This window comes from Pristis pectinata, chromosome 14 (genome assembly GCF_009764475.1).
Source record: "Pristis pectinata isolate sPriPec2 chromosome 14, sPriPec2.1.pri, whole genome shotgun sequence".
NCBI lineage: Eukaryota > Metazoa > Chordata > Chondrichthyes > Rhinopristiformes > Pristidae > Pristis > Pristis pectinata.
In genome coordinates, this window is record NC_067418.1 from 19126445 (window position 1) to 19140501 (window position 14057).

Here is a 14057-nt window from a genome sequence, read left to right on the forward strand (position 1 = left end):
ATCTGCAGACTTACTGATCAAGCCTTGTGCATTCAAATCCAAATCATTTATATAAATAATGAATAACAAGGGCCCCAACACCAACCCCTGGGGCACCCCACTCGTCACCAGCCTCCATTCCCAGAAATAATCTTCAACCATCACCCTCTGCTTCCTACCTCCGAGCTAATTTTGAATCCACCCATCTAGCTCTCCCTGGATTCTTTGGGACCTAACCTTCCAGCCCAGCCTACCATAGAACATAGAACCATAGAACAATACAGCACAATACAGGCCCTTCGGCCCACCATGTTGTGCCACCCTTCAAACCACACCTAAGACTATCTAACCCCTTCCTCCCACATATCCCTCTATCTTAAATTCCTCCATATGCTTATCTAACAATCTCTTGAACTTGTCCATTGTATCAGCCTCCACCACCACCCCAGGCAGCGCATTCCATGCACCAACCACTCTCTGGGTGAAAAACCTCCCTCTGACATCTCCCTTGAACTTCCCACCTATTACCTTAAAGCCATGTCCTCTTGTTTTGAGCACTGGTGCCCTGGGAAAGAGGCGCTGGCTGTCCACTCTATATATTCCTCTCAATATCTTGTATACCTCTATCATGTCTCCACTCATCCTCCTTCTCTCCAATGAGAACAGCCCTAGCTCCTTTAGTGTCTCCTCATAATCCATACTCTCCAATCCAGGCAGCATCCTGGTAAATCTCCTCTGCACCCTATCCAATGCCTCCACATCCTTCCTATAATGAGGCGACCAGAACTGGATACAGTACTCTAAGAGTGGCCTAACCAGAGTTTTGTAAAGCTGCATCATCACTTCACGGCTCTTAAACTCGATCCCCGACTTATGAACGCTAACATCCTATAAGCTTTATAACTACCCTATCTACCTGTGGGGTGACTTTCAGTGATCTGTGGATATGAACTCCCAGATCCCTCTGCTCCTCCACACTGCCAGAATCCTGCCATTTACCTTGTACTCCCTTGGAGTTTGTCCTTCCAAATGTACTACCTCACACTTCTCTGGATTGAACTCCATCTGCCACTTGTCAGCCCAGCTCTGCATCCTATCAATATCCCTCTGCAAGCTTCGACAACCCTCCACACTATCCACAACACCACCAATCCTTGTGTCATCTGCAAACTTGCTAACCCTGCCTTCCACCCCCTCATCTAAGTCATTAATAAATATCACAAAAAGTAGAGATCCCTGTGGGACACCACGAGTCACAGCCCTCCAATCCGAATGCACTCCCTCTGCCACAACACTCTGCTTCCGACATGCAAGCAAATGCTGAATCCACACTGCAAAGCCTCCCTGGATCACTTGGCCTCTGACATTCTGAAGAAGACTACTATGTGGAACCTTGTCAAACGCCTTACTAAAGTCCATGTAGAACACATCCACTGCACTACCCTCATCAATCTTCCTGGTCACCTCCTCAAAGAACACTATCAGGCTTGTGAGGCAAGAGCTTCCCTTCACAAAGCCACGCTGGCTGTCCCTAATCAGTCCATGATTCTCTAAATGCTCATAGATCCTATCCCTTAGAATCCTTTCCAACAGCTTGCCCACCACAGACGCAAGGCTCACTGGCCTGTAATTCCCTGGACTATCCCTACTGCCTTTCTTGAATAAGGGGACAACATTCACCACCCTCCAATCCTCCAGTACCATCCCCGTGGACAACGAGGACTCAAAGATCCTAATCAATGGTTCAGCAATCTCCTCCCTCGCCTCGCGAAGCAGCCTGGGGAATATTCCGTCAGGCCCTGGGGACTTATCTGTCCTAATATTTTCTAACAACTCCAACACATCTCTCTCTTAATATCTACATACTCTAGAACATTACCCTCACCAACACTGTCCTCAGCATCATCAAGACCCCTCCCTTTGGTGAATACTGAAGAGAAGTATTCATTGAGAACCTCACCCACTTCCACAGCTTCCAGGCACATCCTTCCACCTGTCTTTAATCGGACCTACCTTTACTCTAGCCATCCTTCTGCTCTTTACATACGAGAAAAAAGCCTTGGGATTCTCCTTAACCCTACTCGCCAAAGCCTTTTCATGTCCCCTTCTCGCTTTCCTCAGCCCTTTCTTAAGTTCCTTCCTTGCTACTCTATTATTCCATGAGCCCTGTCCGATCCTTGCTGCTTACACCTTATGTATGCTGCCTTCTTCTTCCTAACTAGTTGTTCCACCTCTCTCGCCACCCATGGTTCCTTCACCCTACCATTCCTTCTCTGCATCACCGGGAAAAATTTATCCCTAACATCCTTCAAAAGATCCCTGAACATCGACCACATCTCCATAGTACATTTCCCTTCAAAACTGTCACCCCAATTTACACTCCCAAGTTCTCGCCTTATAACCTCATAATTTGCCTTTCCCCAAAAATTAATATCTTCCCGTCCTCTTTGCTCCTATCCCTGTCCATGATCATTCTAAAGGTTATGGAGCAATGGTCACTGTCCCCAAATGCTCACCCACCGATAGATCTGTCACCTGTCCCGATTCATCACCTAAAACTAGATCTAATATGGCATTCCCTCTAGTCGGCCTGTCAACATACTGCGTCAGGAATCCGTCCTGGACATACCTAACAAACTGTGCCCCGTCTAAACCTTTGGCACTAAGTAGGTGCCAATCAATATTGGAAAGTTGAAGTCTCCCATTTATAATATCCCTGTTATTTTCGCATCTTTCCAAAAACTGCCTCCCAATCTGCTCCTCAGTATCCCTACTGCTACCGGGGGGCCTATAGAATACTCCCAGAAGGGTAACTGCCCCTTTCTTGTTCCTAACTTCCACCCATATTAACTCTAGAGAGGATCCTTCTACATTATCTACCCTTTCTGCAGCTGTAACCGTGTCCCTGACCAGTATCGCCACCCCTCCTCCTCTTCTCCCCACTCCCTATCCCATTTAAAACACTGAAAACCAGGAATATTCAATATCCATTCCTGCCCTGATGTCAGCCATGTCTCTGTGTTAGCCACAATATCATAGTCCCATGTACTAATCCAAGCTCTCAGTTCATCTCCCTTATTCCTGATGCTTCTCACATTTAAGTAAATGCACTTTAGCCATCCTTCTTACTACTTTTATAGTCTGTACTCTGCTTCTCCTTCCTCAAACCTCTCTACCTGTCAGATCTGACTTTCCCCATCCCCTTCTTCCTCTGACCTACTCCTCCAGTTCCCTTCCCCCTCGCAATCTAGTTTAAACCCTCCTGAACCACCCTAGCAAACCTGGCCGCAAGGATATTGGGACCATGCGGGACCCTGTCAGAGGCCTGAAGTCCAAATAGACAGCATCCATTGCCCTACCATCATCTACCATTTTGGTTACCTCTTCAAAAAAACAGGTTCATTAGGCAAGACTTCCCACGCACAAAGCCATGCTGACTCCTCCTAATCAGACTCTGTCTGTACAAATGCTGGTAGATCCTGTCCCTCAGAATTCCCTCCAGTAACTTCCCCAGTACTGATGTCAGGCTGATCAGCCTGTATTTCCTTGGCTTGTCGTTGCTACCCTTCCTAAGCAATGGAACATGAGCCACCTTCCAGTCTTCAGGAACTTCACCAGTGGCTAACGATGAAGCAAATATCTCCCCAAGGGCTCCTGCAATTTCTTCTCTAGCATCCCAAAGTCTTGGTCAGGCCTGGGGAATTATCGACTGTAATGCGCTGTGAGGCTGCAATTACCTTCTCCCTGGTTATATCAATGTCCTCCAAAACATCACTTGTTTCCCTTATCTCTTGAGCAACCATGATTTTCTTCTCAGTAAACAGAGAAGAAATATTCATTAAAAATCTCACCCATCTGCAGCTCGAGACGTAGGCAGTACTGCTGATCTCTAAGGGGACATACTCTCTCCCTAGCCACCCTTTTACTATTGATATAGCTACAGAACCTCTTAGGATTCTCCTTAACCTTACCTGTCATATCCTCTCTTTGTTCTCCTAATTTCCTTAAGTGTATTCTTAATCTTTTCATAGTCATCAAGGGATCCTGGACCTCCTAAAGCCAATGTATGCTTCCTTCTTTTCCTTGACCAGAGCCTCAATATCCCTTGCCGGCCAAGGTTCCTTTGACTTACCAGGTTTACCTTTCACCCTACCAGCAACATGGTGCTCCTGCACTCTTGATATCACTCAAAATCTTCCCACTCGCCATTCATTCCTTGCCTTCAAACAGACTCACTGAATCAACCTCTGCTAGTTCAATGTATCTGCTAGATATATATTAAATACATCCCAGACAAACTGGCTATTTCTTCTCTACAAGCTTAATTTTACAAAACTTCAGATTCCAAATGCTACTCTTAACAGCACTGTAATCAGAATTTCAACACGTGTAAACAAAAATTCTTGTTTCTTCCTGACTCCATTTTATCTTTTGCATATCATTCTAAATTTAGCCCAATTGTTTATTCAATCCTCTTCCATTTGATTTCTTGTGGACCTGCCAAAACACATGCACTTTATGGCAGGAGAACAAAGTCACAGCTAAGGTCTTCTGAACAATTAAGCAGTTCTTTCCTAGGTTGAGCTGTTAATTAAGGTTTATATGTTAATAACTGCAAACCCAAAACTTTAATGAAAACTTGGCTTGTTTTTAAACTTATCATTCCTTTAACTTCCATTATACATGATTTTGTGACCAACATTCATATTACCATAGTGGAGAGTGTTATTACTGTATTTTCTCAAAGTTTCACTCCTATTAGCCACATGGTCACAGACATTGACCATACTACATCAATTTAAAATACCTGTCTGCCACTTTAGGTAATGCCCTCCACCTCACCACCATGCTTCTTCTCTTCTTCCCTTTCCTAGTCTTTTTTCTCCCCCTCTTCTTACCCTTTACCATCCCCCGGTGGATCTGCTCTCCACTCCTCCCCGCACCTGCCTATCACTATCTCTTATCTGCATCTACCTATCACCACTGAGCCAACCCCCACTTCCCTTTTGTCCACTATCACTGCTCTGCTTTTCCCTCCTATCCCATCTTCAGTCCTGAAGAAGGGTCCTGACCCGCTATATTGACCGCCTGCTTTTCTTCACGGATGCTGCCTGGTCTGCTAGGTTCCTCCAGCATCATTGTGTTTTCATCTAGATTCCAGCATCTGCAGTCAGAAGATCACAAGACAAGGGAGCAGCAGGCCATTCGGCCCATCGAGTCTGTTCCAAGGAAAGGGAAATAGAAATGAGAAATGGGGAATGGGGGAAGAAGAAGAAAAAAAAACTATTCTAATCCCAATTACCGGCCTTATCCCCATATCCCTTGATATCCTGACTATTTAGATATCTATCTATCTCCTCCTTGAACGCCCCCACTGATCTGGCTTCCACTGCTGTACGTGGCAAGGAGTTCCACAAATTCACCACCCTCTGGCTAAAGAAATTTTTCCTCATCTCTGTTTTGAAACTGTACCCTCTAATTCTAAGATTGTGCCCTCTGGTCCTGGACTCACCCACCAAGGGAAACAGCCTAGCCACATTTACTCTGTCCTTTCCTATCAATTTTTAAATGTCGCTACGAGGTCCCCTCTCATTCTTCTGTACTCCAGCGAGTACAGTCCAAGAGCCGACAAACGCTCCTCATAAGTAAGCCCTTTCATTCCTGGAATCATCCTCGTAAATCTCCTCTGAAACCTCTCCAACATCAACACATCCTTCCTAAGATGTGGGGCCCAAAACGGCGCACAATATTCCAAATGAGGCCTCACTAGTGCCCCGTAGAGCCTCATCAACACTTCCTTACTTTTATACACTATACCTCTCGAAATGAATGCCAACAGAGCATTCGCTTTCTTTACCACCGATCCGACCTGGTGGTTAACCTTTAAGGTATCCTGCACGAGTACCCCCAAGTCCCTTTGTACTTCCGTGCTTTGGATTTTCTCTCCTCTAGATAATAATCTGCCCGCTTATTTCTGCTTCCAAAGTGTACAACTGCACATTTCCCTACATTGAATCTCATCTGCCATTTCCTTGCCCATTCTCCTAAAACTGTCTAGGTCCCTCTGCAACCTTCCTATCTCTTCAATACTCCCTACTCCTCCCCTATCTGGTGTCATCCGCAAACTTAGCCACGAAAACCATTTAATCCATCATCCAAATCGTTAATGTACAAGGTGAAAAGGAGCGGTCCCAACACCGACCCCTGCGGCACACCACTAGTAACGGTAACCAACCAGAACGAGATCCTTTTATTTCCACTCTTTGCTTCCTGTCAACCAGCCAATGCTCCACCCATTCTGTTATCCTACCCGTAATTCCATGACCTTCATCTTATTAATCAGTCTCTTGTGAGGCACCTTATCAAAGGCCTTTTGAAAGTCTAAATACACAACATCTACGCCTCTCCCTTATCCACCTTGCCTGTGATTTCTTCAAAAAACTCCAATAGGTTGGTCAGGCAGGGTCTTCCCTTCACAAAACCATGTCGGCTAGGACCTATCCTGCCCTGCGCCTCTAGGTATTCCGTAACCCCGTCTTTGAGGATAGATTCCAATAACTTCCCACCACTGACGTCAGACTAATAGGTCTGTAATTTCCTTTTGCTGCCTCCCTCCTTTCTTATACAATGGAACTACAGTTGCGACCCTCCAGTCCTCTGGAACCACGCCTGAATCTATCGATTTCTAGAAAATAATCGCCAATGCCTCCGCTATCTCTAAAGCCACCTCCTTCAGAACCGGGGATGCACCTCATCCGGTCCGGGAGACTTATCAGTCTTTAGTCCATTTAGTTTTCCTAGCACCTTCTCCCTAGTAATCTTAACTGAACTCAATTCCATTTCGTGAGACTCCTGACTAACTGGCACATTGCTGATGTCCTCCACGGTGAAGACCGATGCAAAATATTCACTCAATTCCTCTGCCATCTCTCTATCGTCCATTATAATAGTTCCTGCACCATTATCAATTGGTCTTATATCAACCCGTGTCTCTCTTTTACACCTTATGTATTTAAAAAAACTCTTAGTATCCTTTCAAATGTTATCCACCAACTTCCTTTCATAATTCCTCTTTTCTTTCCTAATGACCTTCTTAGTTTCCCTCTGCAGGTTTTTAAAAGCTTCCCAGTCCTCTGTTTTGCCACTAATTTTGCTTCTTTGTATGCCACCCCTTTTGCTTTTATTTTAGCCTTCACCTCTCTCGTTATCCACATTTGCGCCTTTTTTTCCATTAAAAACCTTTTTCTTGGAATATATCTATCCTGCAATTTCCTTATTTCCTGTAGAAATTCCTTCCATTTCTCCTCTGCCGTCCCTCCCCAGCTTACTCTTCCAATCAATTAGGGCCAACTCCTCTCTCATACCATTGTAATTTCCTTTGTTCCACTGAAATATCGATACACCAGTTACCAGTTTCTCCTTCTCAAACTTGAAACTGAACTCAATCATATTGTGATCACTGGTTCCCAGTGGTTCCTTTACCTTTAGTTCCCTAATCACCTCCGGTTCATTACACAGCACCCAATTCAAAACAGCCGATCCCCCGGTGGGCTCTTCAACAAGTTGCTCAAGAAAAATGTCCCTTAGACATTCCACAAACTCCCTCTCCTGAGTACTACCGCCATTCAGGATTTCCCAGTCAACCTTCATGTTAAAATCCCCCATAATTATCTTCACATTGTCACTCTGGCATGCTTTTTCTATCTCAAACTGCAACTTATCGTCCTTGCTGACTGCTATTAGGGGGCCTATATATGACTGCTACCATTGTCCTTTTACCCTTGCTATTCCTTAGCTCCACCCACAAGGATTCCACCTCCTCTGACCCAATATCCTTCCTTTCTATCGATTTTATATCACTGCTAACCATCATGGCCACACCTCCCCCTTGGCCTACCTGCCTATCCTTCCTATACACTGTGTACCCCTGGACATTCAGTTCCCAATCACATCCGTCATAAAGCCATGACTCGGTGATTGCCACAATGTCGTATTTATTAACCTGTAGTTGTGCCACTAGGTCATCTACCTTATTCCTAATGCTACGTGCATTTAAATACAGTACGTCTAGTCCGGTATCCGCTATTAATTTTGTTGTACTTCTATTGTTCAGCAGATTATCCTGGCTTTCCACCTGTCTATCCTTCTTACCATCTTCACTACATACTACCTTAGACATGTTCCTATATACCTCATCCCCTATCCTAACATTCTGTATCCTAACATCCTGACTTGTTGTACTTCTATTATTCAGCAAATTATCCTGACTTCTCACTTGCCTGTCCTTCTTGCCATCCTCATTGGACTTGTTTCTATAAACTCCCTCCTTTACCTCAGCATCTTGTAACCTAACATCCTGGTTTCCATCCCCCTGCCAGATCAGTTTAAACCCTACCCTACAACTAAATCAAACATTCCCGCCAAGATATTGGAACCCCTGGAGTTTAGGTGCAACCCATTCTTAGCGAATAGGTCATGCCTCCCCAAAAAAGGTCCCAATTATCCAAAAATCTGAAGCCCTGCCCCCGCACCAGTCACTCAGCCACGCATTCATCTGCCAGAGCTTTCTATTCTTCCTATCATTGACACGTGGCACAGTAGTAATCCTGAGATTACTACCCTTGAGGTCCTACTTCTCAACCTTCTCCCCAATGCCTTGTATTCCTCCTTCAGACCTCTTCTCTTTTTCTACCTATGTCATTGGTACCTACATGTACCAAGACTTCTGGCTGCTCACCCTCTCCCCTCAGAATATTCTGGACCCGGTCCGTGATATCCGTACCCTGGCACCAGGGAGGCAACACCATCCGAGACTCATTGTCGCTATCACAGAATCTGCTATCCGTACCCCTTACTATAGAATCCCCAATAACCACTGCATTTCGCTTCTCTCCGCTGGACCACAGTACCAGGCACGGTGCCAAGGTCCCGGTCTCTAACTTTTGTTTCTCTAACTTAAATTAATCCTTAATTAACTACTGTCCTATCAAAACTCAAAAAAGGCATACAAGTCCTTACAAGTCCCTGCTAGAATCCACCACAGCTTAGCTATGTATTGTCAAATTCAGCCTGTTCCAGAATAAGAACAGGAAGTCCTAAAAACCTTTTCCTCCGTAAATGAACATAAAAAAACCCACAAATGCTTATAAATTGGAAATAAAAACAAAAATACTGGTAACACCCGCAAGTCCGGCAGCATGCATGGAAAGATAAACATAACTGTTTTCAGAAGACCCTTCCTTTATCCACTGCTGCCTGACCCGTGGATCTTTTCCAGCATTTTCCATTTTATTTCACATCATACTGATAAATGCTTTCACCGGAATAGTGGAGCTCAATCTGCAAACAACAAAAGTTAATGAAAAGGCACTGACCTGAAACATTAAGTTTCCCATTCATCAGTGCACCAGAACCAAGTATTTGCAAAATTATGTTTATTGCAAAAAGTGTAAAACTACTTCAGATAAGATCTACCAATTCATACTTAATTTAATCTAACTCAAGGGACCTGTTTATAGCTACAACAAACCACACTTGATAAGAGTACATTGGTTATAAATATAACAGGCTTATTCAGCACATCTGATCCAATACAAAAAAAGCAATGCTTAAGAATGATGATAGTCACAATCCGTCCCCAAAAAGTTTGAAAGTTCACCAAATGACAACAGCACAGGTCTTTGCCTTTTGCTATATGCTGACTGCAGATTCTCTTCCTTCTGGACCTGCTCTTTCTATCTCATCTCACACTATACACATTTTCCCCCTTGATCTTACTTTCCAACTGCAAATTTCCAGAGTGATCTTATCCCTATTTCTTTCAAAAGTACATTTTAGACTTCATTGATTCCTTGCCTGTTTTTGTTTTGGCATTTTGAGGCATTCTTTATAATTGTTTTCTCTGTTACAGACCAAGCTATTCCTGGTTTCGATTTGGGAGCATCCGTTAGTCTCGCGAGACCATGGATCTGCGCATGGAGAGTCTTGCTTCAGTTGGCAGTGGTAGAGCAGCGTCTGTTGTGACTGTAGAGGCCTACACAGGAGTGACAGTCTCGGCTGCAGCGACTGCAATTGAAGGCACTGACCTCCTGTGTTGCTTTGATGCTGTTTTTTCCGGCGAGTGCGCTTTTCTTCAGCAGACAGCCTCAGCTTCTCTTCTCCTCATTTCAGACCTCTGTGTAGTTCCAGCCTCCAGCGAGAGCAATCGCTTGCAATTTCTTCCCACCTCCCGACGTTCTGTTCAGTGACTTCATATCTCTCTTACAGACGTCTTTGAAGTGAAGATGGGGCTGTCCTTGCGTTCTCTTGCCAGAGGCCAACTCCCTGTACAGGTCTTTCGGGATCCTCCTGTATGGCATGCGATGTACGTGGCCCAGCCAGCGGAGACGACGTTGTTGAAGCAGGGTGAAGAAGCTGGGTATCTGAGCATGGGTCAGGACCTCGTTGGTGACTCTGTCGGTCCACTTGATGTCCAGGATGCGTCTCAGGCTACGAAGGTGGAAGGCATTAAGACACCACTCCTGTCTGGAGTAGAGGCTCCAGGGCTCGCTGCTGTAACGCAGCGTGCTGAGGACGCAGGCCCTGTAGACTGCAACCTTGGTGCGTGTTGTCAGCTTTCTGTTCTCCCAGACTCGCTTTGCCAACCTGGCGAACGTTGAGGCTGCTCGTCCGATCCGTCTGTTGATCTCGGAGTCTAGGGAGAGACTGTCCGTGATGGTAGAACCAAGGTATGTGAACTCGTGGACTACCTCCAGCTCATAGTTGTTGATGGCAATGGCAGGGGGGTGCTCAACACCTTGATCCAAAACATTTGTTTTCTTCAGGCTGATGGTCAACCTAAAGTCCTGGCAGGCTATTGAGAAGCTGTCCGTGAGGCTTTGCAGTTGCTCTTCAGAGTGTTTGCCAGTGCCGCGTCGTCTGCAAACAACATGTCCCTGATGAGTACTTCATGAACCTTGGTTTTCGCCCTTAGCTGGGACAGACTAAACAGCCTCCCGTCTGATCTGGTGTGGAGGTAGACACCATCTGTTGATGTTCCAAGGCATGCTTCAGCATGACTGCGAAGATGCCCGAACAGGGGTGGGGCAAGCACACAGCCCTGCTTCACACCGCTGCGGATGTTGAAGGCCTCCAAAGAAGAAGCCGTCAAACTGAACCATGCCTTTCATGTCTGTGTGGAATGACTGAACTATCCTGAGGAGCCTCAAGGGACAACCAATCCTGGTTGAAGGATTCTAAACAGGCCGTCTCTGCTCACAAAGTTGAAGGCTTTCGTGAGATCTATGAAAGCAACATAGAGCGGTTATCTTTGCTCCCTGCATTTCTCTTGCAGCTGTCGAAGAGGAAAAGATCATGTCGATTGTAGAGCATTCTGACCTGAAGCCACACTGAGATTCGGGATATACCCCTTCGGCGATTTTCTGCAGTCTGTTCAGGACCACACAGGCGGAAAACTTTCCCAACGATGCTCAGCAAAGAGATCCCCCTGTAGTTGTTACAGTCCCTTCTGTCCCCTTTGTTCTTATATAGGGTGACAGTGTTCCAGTCTCTCATGTCCTGCGGCACTGCTCCCTCTTTCCAGCACTGGCAGAGTAGTTCGTGCAGGTGGTTTAGTAGGACACCTTTGTGCACTTGATGGCCTCTGGTGGAATGCCATCCAATCCAGGCGCCTTCCAGTGGGCAGGCTGTCGATGGCTTTACTCAGCTCTTCGGCAGTCGGCAATGCATCCAGTTCCTCCATGATAGGGAGGCATTCCACAGCATCTAGCGCTGTTTTCCCTGGAGTAGAGTTCGGAGTAATGCTCCACCCATCTCTCCATCTGCTTGCCTTTGTCTTTGATGGTCTGGCCTGTTTTGGTTTTCAGTGGTACTGACTTGCTCTGGGTTGGACCGATGGCTTTCTTGATCCCTTGTACATTGCCATAGATGTTGCCTGTGTTAAATGATGACTGGATGCTTTCAGAGTTGTAGCCAGTAGTCATTTGCACAGCATCTGGCTGTTTTCTGAGCCCTGCTTTTTGCTGTCCTTAGTGCTTGCATTGTTGCCTGGGTGGGGTGGCGTTTGTGCTCTAGTAATGCAAACACACTTTGCCTCTATGACAGTGGTCAGCTTACTTGAGGCTCGCTTCGAACCAGTCCTGTGTTTTGCCCCATTTCTTCCCGAAAGCCTTGAGTGCAGTGCTGGTGGATAGTGTCCCTGAGAGATTCCCATCTCTGCAGAGCATCCCCTTCTGGTGGGTCTGCAAGGAGAGCGTCCTCCAGTGATTTGATGAACTCTGCCGCTTTGTCTGGGTGTTGGGTCTTACTAGCGTCAATGCACTGCCTGCCTGGAGGCTTGGCATGGTGCATCTTCTTTGGCTGAAGTCTGATCTTGCAGCAAACCAGAGAGTGGTCCATGTTGCAGTCAGCACTCTGAAAGGAGCGAGTCATGAGCACATTTCTCAGGTGGCAGCATCTTGTGACTATCAGGTCTAGCTGATGCCAATGTTTCGAGCAGGGATGTCTCCAAGACACTTTATGCCGAGCTTTGGTCTGGAAGTAGGTGTTAGTGATGCACAATTCGTGGAGCATGCAAAGCTCTGCAGTCGTTGCCCTTTATCGTTTATGCTGCCAAACCCATACCGTCCCAGGCAGCTTGGCCAGGAGTCGTGGTTGGCGCCCACTCTGGCATTGAAGTCACCAAATAGTAGCAACTGTTCCTGACTTGGCATTTCCTGTATTGACCTGGTTTCAATAGTGCCTGATTTTCTGTGCAACTTTTGAGCCGAGATTTACTTTACTGAAGTCTTATTGGGAGTACTTGACAATTAGGACACACATACTTAATTTTTTTAAAAAAACAGTGCAATCGGAGGTTCATTTTTACTCAATTTTTCTAAACCTTTTTTTAAAAAAAGGTTAAATCTTGAAGTCATCATAACTGTTATAGTCTGTTTTCTAATAAGACCCCAGGAAGGAGAGAGTACAATGTGTAAATAAAAACCTTGGATTTTGTGTAGTCTGATCCTGCTACAAAATCATTTCTCTTTATACGAAGAGAATGTTCACAAAACGTTGAATACCTCTAACATCTTTGATGTCCTCTGCTCCAAATAATATGGCTCCCTTCAGTTTTCAGAAGTAATTCATTTTTAGAAACACTTAAGTTGCAGCCAAGATAAACAAGAAATTGATGAGGTAGTTTAATGCATTGTGGCAGGAAGAGGTATGTATGCAATTCTCTGTGTACAATAGTACATAGGGAAGAAGGGATGAGGATGCAGTGGGAATAGAGCACAATTATGAATGACACTGCATAGACTAAGTCAATGATAGTCACCACTTTTCAAGTGGGGATCTCTGGCAAAACAAAGACGCGAAAGCCACATAAACTACTAAATTAACACACTGCTTACAAAATGTTTCTTCTCACCCCTTCGACTTCCCCCTTTTTATGGATTTGTTTTTCCCTCATATCCTCCCCTTCTCTCTGTCCTTTATCTTGCGCAATGTGGTAGAGGGAATGTGGAGCAGCATTAAGTTATCCACTTGGTGCACATAACTTTAAATGGTTAAATTTGTTAATCTGATGTTGAGAGAGACCTGGGTGGTGTGCTTGTACACAAAGCCAACATGATAAAGCAGAAAGTGATAAAGCCTAATGTACCATTTGCCTCTATCAGAGGATTTAATAAGGAAGTCTTATTGCAATGGTACGGAGCCTTGCTGAGACTGCACATGGATTATTGTTCTTTTGATCTCCAAGGATATACTTGCCATAGAGGCAGTGCAGCGGACACTCAGTACACTGGTTCCAGTGATGGCAGGATTACCTTACCAAGTAGGCTGGGATTGTATTTTCTAGAGTTTGGAAGAATGAGGGATCCCTTGCAACATACAAAATTCAAGGGCTTTGACAGGCTTTAAGACTGTTCTTTTAGATTAAGTTCAACTGGCACTATGGTTAACAAAATTAAATGGGAAACTGAAGGAAGGTATTTGTAACAAGGCAAGAAGTATCAAAGGAAAAGGATGAGGCCATCCAGCTTTTGAGTCTGCTCCAACATTAAGATCACATCTCATTCAGCTCAGCCACATTT